Genomic DNA, 6,424 nt, shown 5'->3' with positions numbered 1-6,424 from the left:
GAGTAACAGCCACCTTGCTGGGATTTTCCTGCACTGTGGCGTCCAGAGTTTACTGCGAATGGTACGATAAACCTTGTTAATGGGAGAAGTCAGAGGAGAATGGGGAGATTCGTTAAAGCTAACAGGAAGGCCTCAAGGGCAAAAATAACAGCTCAGAACAACAGAGGTGTGCAGAAAAACCTCTCTGAAAACACAATTTGTCAGCCCTTGAAGTGGTTCTGAAGACCAGCGCCTACCGGTGCCAAGCGAGCATGTGTGTGGCTGTTTCTGGTCATGTCTGTACAGAATAACGCTCTTGCCTCTGAAGCAAATGTATCTGTTTACATTCCATTTATCTTTCACAACAAACAGGAATTTTACACATCTTTGTTTTTGTCCATTTTATTTTAATCCACTAATAAGAACAGTCCGTCCAGGGCCTGAATTATACAGGGGGAACAAAAAAAGAGCTGCGTGTTTGGCGGAGCAGCAGGGATGTGACAGGACACGGGCACATATTCATGCTGCCGTGTTTTTGTTTTCGGAGCGGGGGGCGGGGGGCGGGAGGCGGGGGGGTGGATGGCTGGTTCCTGACGTCCACGGCAAAGATGTCAGGTGTGGGCCGCGGGCTCGGGTGACGGGTGCGTGCCGGCGTGTTGTCAGCCCCGAGGCGAACACGAGAGCCGCACCTTATCCATAACTGCATGCTGACGCTGACGATGTGACTCCGTCTGGCAAACACCCCCCCCCCCCCCCCAACTGAGCACATAAACGAACGTATTTTGCCTCGTTGCTGTGGCTGCATGCTTTGTCAGATTTGAGGGATGTCCCTGTTATATTTCAAAGGTTCAAATTGTTATTATTAAATCTCCGTGGGCGTTGAAAGGGACAACAGTGAGGTTTGGCTGGACAGGCAGGCCATTTTCATCAGGTCAGTGATGCTCGGTGAGGAAGACAGTGTGCGTATTTATACATGTTTTACCTCAAAAATACTGTATCACCTCTTGGGGAGGGATGACACACCTTTTATCAGGTAGCTTATTTTTTTATTATAAAAGTGTCAGAATGTTTTGGAGGCTGCATATAAGAATACCTGTGAACCAATTTAACCGGATGTTCCAGTCGTCGTCTAATGGCTTCAGCGTCACAGGGTGAGGCTGGAGTCTCTCAGAGAATGTACAGGGCACCAGGCGGGGCTATACCCTGCTTGGGATGCCAGTGTATCATAGAGAACACACAACGTATGCTCCGGACAATTTAGATAAGCCAATTAGCCTAAATAACTGTCTCTGGATTGCAGGAGGATACTTGCATGACATGGGGAGAACATGGAAACTGCACACACACAGGGCAGGGGAGGGACTCCAGCGTCCCACATACGGGGTGTGGGGGTGCATCACTGCCCACTGAGGCACCACACTGCCCCCTGTCCAGTTACTGACAACTGGGATCATTCAGACTTTCCAGCTGAATCTGCAAATTGCATGAAACTTCCATCTCACTTACCAGCTGCAGCCCCCGCTCCGGTCCCGGAAAGGGAGAGCTGTAATTGGCTGGCAGCAGGGCCTATGGTGACGCACCTGAACCAGTGGAGACTGGGAGCCAATCACACTTCTGGCTGCAGTTTAAAGTCAAGGGAGTTTAAATGCTTATCAGGGCGACGCCCCCTTCCTCAAAAGTCCTTCAATCAAAATTTTTATTTCCTGTGGGTAAATATGATGTGATGGGCCACTGTTCCACGCACCCCCACGCTTTGTGGAAGGAGCCCGCTGGAGCCAGCTGGCCGCAGTGAGTCAGTGTGACTCCAGCAGATGTGCGGTTTAGTGTGACAGCGCCTCCATAAGGGGAAGCAGTGGCGGTTTTAGGCATGGGCGAACGGGGCAGCCACCCAGCGCAGCAATAATTAACCACGTCTGTCCCTGCACTCCCCACCCGCCGCCACTCATGCACAAACACCCAGAACACAGGTGTCAGCCTCCACCTCTCCTTACCCTTCAGTCATGTGATCCCCAAGGTAACCCCTCCCCCAGCCACCAACCTGCATCTCCAGTGCATCAGATCATGTCTGGTCCTGCTGCGGCTCATTTGCTCTGCACCCTGGGCCCTTGGCCCCGTGATGGGGGGGGGGGGGGAATCATGTTCTTCTGCTCTAGTGACTTTCACGCCCTCCCCTTATATGAAGCTGCTGCCGCTGACACCTATTGTTTAAAGATATAGCTTAGCATCAGGTATAGTGCAGTATCCTAGGTAACCCAAGCTGGCCAAAGTTTACAGAGTTCAGGCTTTTTCTGCTCCACTTGCCCCACCCACCTTTATATAAGCACAGCTGTATGACACAAGGATGGATCACTGAGTAACTCCACCAGGGTCGCGTGTTCAAATCCTACACATACTATGTATGTGGCTGGGTTGTTTTCCCCATATCGTGCAGGTCACAGGGTCCAAATACACATTTAGTTAAACTGCTTTGTGCCCTGTGCTGCCTGGCACAGACTGGGCTCTCATCCAGGGCACCCCTGCCCTGTGCCCTATGCTGCCTGGCACAGACTGGTATCTCATCCAGGGCACCCCTGCCCTGTGCCCTATGCTGCCTGGCACAGACTGGTATCTCATCGAGGGCACCCCTGCCCTGTGCCCTATGCTGCCTGGCACAGACTGGTATCTCATCCAGGGCACCCCTGCCCTGTGCCCTATGCTGCCTGGCACAGACTGGTATCTCATCCAGGGCACCCCTGCCCTGTGCCCTATGCTGCCTGACACAGACTGCTATCTCATCCAGGGCACCCATGCCCTGTGCCCTATGCTGCCTGGCACAGACTGGTATCTCATCCAGGGCACCCCTGCCCTGTGCCCTATGCTGCCTGGCACAGACTGGTATCTCATCCAGGGCGCCCCTGCCCTGTGCCCTATGCTGCCTGGCACAGACTGCTATCTCATCCAGGGCGCCCCTGCCCTGTGCCCTATGCTGCCTGGCACAGACTGCTATCTGATCCAGGGCGCCCCTGCCCTGTGCCCTATGCTGCGTGGCACAGACTGCTATCTCATCCAGGGCGCCCCTGCCCTGTGCCCTATGCTGCCTGGCACAGACTGCTATCTCATCCAGGGTGCCCCTGCCCTATGCCCTATGCTGCGTGGCATAGGTAAACCTGTACTGCAGATCAGTTAAAGAGATACAATAGGAACATTTTCACACATATATGTACTAGTGTGCATTTTTGTGATGTTGTATTACCAAAGGCCACTATTTGCAATTCATCATCATGTATCATTCACTACAGCTGTCCTTTCTCCATAACCTTTTATGCAGTACAGGGCAATAGCGAACTTGGCGCCTATCCCAGAATGCACAGGGTCCATCACAGAGCACAGACAAGCAAACAAAACCCAATAGTATCACATTTTTCAAAGGCCTTTGTCAAATATTTCCCATTATTGTGTATTTACAAGGGATTCAGGTTTAAATTTCCAGTCTTTCAACTATAATTAGAGTCAGATGAAAAGTCCATAAATTTATATGGACTCCTATGTTTTAAGACAAAAAAATACACCCTGAACACTGAAAGGCTGTCAGCAGCTTCCCTAATGCCAGGTGGTGAAGCAAACCCATCTGCGGGAGTGTTTTAAAAGAGGCACAGCCGTGGCAATTTTCAGGTTTGGGTCCCTCTGGGAGGCCGAATCAACTCCGGCAGCGGCTGAAGCGCTTGGCCACGTTAATGTTAAGAGTGATGGGGTCACAGATGAAAGGCTGCCAGGCTGAACGCCGGCACAGTCACAGCCCGCGGCCTGGAAGCCGCGCGGATTTTACGCTCCTCACACACGGCAACGCCTGCAATCAGGAGCGGGAGGCTCACGGGTCATGGGTCACCCCAGTCCACATTCATCATAGGCACACAGAGGGGTGGAAACCGGCCAGGAAAATGACCTCATTAACCTGAGACAGCTATAAACGGCAGGGTGGGGCACCCCAAGCCTGAAAGAGCAAAGAATAATGGCCTCGGTATAGCATGTCAACAGTCTAATGGGTAGGGGGGTTCAAAATTATTGGCAAGAAAACAAGACAGGTGGAGAATTACACATTAATGAGGACAAATTGTGCCACACACATGTCATACAGCTACTCGTGAGGCATGGCTTGTTGGGTCTGCGGTATATATTTATGCGTGTGTAAACATTGGCTATGTATTGAGTATAGATTCAATGGGTACATATTCATTGAGTATTTACCCATTGTGAGTATATTCTTTTTTTCTTATATATTATACATATCCATTTGGTGTATATTCTATTCTTGTACATTTTTTTCTATATATATTCATCAACTTTATATTTGTCGGGTGTATATGTGTTGGTTATATATTCTTGTTTTATAAATGTTCATTGAGTATATACCCGTTGGGTGTATATTCTCTGAAAAGGACTGGCCTGGCTCAGCTAGCTGTACATTTGGTTTTTATTTTCTGAGTCATTCCTGTCAGAACGGAGAGAGACAGGAAAACATTCTCCAAATGTCCTGGTCAGTAAGAGTGACTTTGGGACAAACCCTGTGTGAACTGAGTGATCCCAATCCAGTGAAGCCCAGGGTGAGCCCCCCCCCGATGCCCTGGCGTGATGAGAGGTCACCCTGCAGGCCAGAGGAACGGAGAGATTGCACTCGGGGTGCTATCCGGGACCAGCAAGACACATTCCTCTGCCGCTGGACATCTTGGGGGGGGGAACGCCCTCTTCCATGTCTATACTCTGTCATCACTGTTTAGGAGGACCCCCACACCACTCTGCAGAGGTGAGCAGGAGCAAGCACACTCACATTCACGCGCACACACACACACACACACACACTCACGCACACACTCACACACATGTAGGGTAAACATATCCTTATGGGGACCGCTCATTCATTTCAATGGGAAAAATGCTAACGCTAACTATGACAACCTTAACCCCTACCCTGCCCTAACCATAACCATAAGTAACCAAACAAAATACAAGAGTTCTTACATTTTTAGTTTTTTCATAGCAGTCACCGATTTTTATAAAATATAGATTTCCCTTATGGGGACCAGGAAACCGGTCCCCATAAGGGAAAAAAAAACAGATATTTATCACGTTATGGGGACATTGTGTCCCCATAAGGATAGGTAAACCCGCTCGCACACACACACACACGCTCTTGGCCTAGGTGTGATCAGCCACCTGTTTTTCCACACCAATCCCGGTGTCCTCAGCCGAACCGCTTGCGTTTTTCCCAGTCTCTTTTTCTTCTTGCTTTTTTCGTATTTCACCACCTACAACAATTTCTCTTGTAATCCCTAAACCCACAGGGCCACTTCAGAATCTGAGTTTAATTGTGTAACTTCAGCCCAGCTGTAGCAGGCGGAGGGGGGGGGGGGGAACACATGTGAAAACCTTGATGGGGGGGGGGGGGGCGCCGTCTCTCCGGGGCTGAAATAGCCACAGCAGGTCTTAGTGTGCACCTGGCTCTGCAGGGTTGATAATCGTGTAGAAGAGGAGGAAAATTTATATTAAATTTTAATTTGGAATCGCCCTTAGTGGGGGGCAAGGAGGAAGATGGCGACCCAGGCTGAGGACACCCCCGGGGGCGCAGAGCGGAGGCAGGCCACAGGGGGGCGTCACGCATAGGCCGCTCTCCATAGAGCTCTGATTGACCTCTGAGGAGCAGGTCCAGAAATACACCCCCCAACAGGGCAGGTTTCGGGAACAAAAGGCCCCCACTTTTCTCCCTCCAGTGCTGATAATTGTGCAGGCAGAGCCCAGGCGGCAGGACCCGCAGGGCCCCTGGAGGTGCCAGGGCCGCGTTACTTAGCCCGAGGACGGCTTCCGTGGCAACCGCGAGCCCCGGTGCCACCGCGCTCTGCACACACCGGCAAATAGGATTTACCCACAGGGCAAGCAAACCAGCGGGAAGAACACACAGAGCACTGGAGGTGCTGCGCTTACAGAGCGATCCCATTAAAGTTAGCTGATTACAGAGAGGAGCACCGGAGAGCTGGGCTCAATTATTCCTTAAAAAATGGAGGCAAGGATTATTAAGGAAGAGGAGCTTGCAGGCTAGCAGTCCACAGAGGATCCTTTTTGTTTGCAAGCCCCGTCTTTGGCTTCCATTACACTAGGAAACCAGTAAAAGGCTCCTGAGCACTTGTGCCATTTTGTGTTGATTCTGAAGAGTGTAGTTTAACAGCTGCAATTCCTTGCACATGTATAATATTGTATTTTGACTTAGCAGACAATTTGTAATTTTTTCTTTTTTTAAGAAGGCATGGTCAGGCAGTCCCCGGAGCACTTGGGGGTTAAGGGCCTTGTGAAATCACTCCGCTGACACTGGGATTTGAACCGACAACCTTCCGATCACAGGCAAAGAGCCCCAATTCACTGAGCCACACACCTACCTCCCCCACACATTCAGGTGAAAACAAGACACAGGACAACA

Source organism: Paramormyrops kingsleyae, chromosome 17 (genome assembly GCF_048594095.1).
Source record: "Paramormyrops kingsleyae isolate MSU_618 chromosome 17, PKINGS_0.4, whole genome shotgun sequence".
NCBI classification, from domain to species: domain Eukaryota; kingdom Metazoa; phylum Chordata; class Actinopteri; order Osteoglossiformes; family Mormyridae; genus Paramormyrops; species Paramormyrops kingsleyae.
This window is presented reverse-complemented; position numbering follows the sequence as displayed.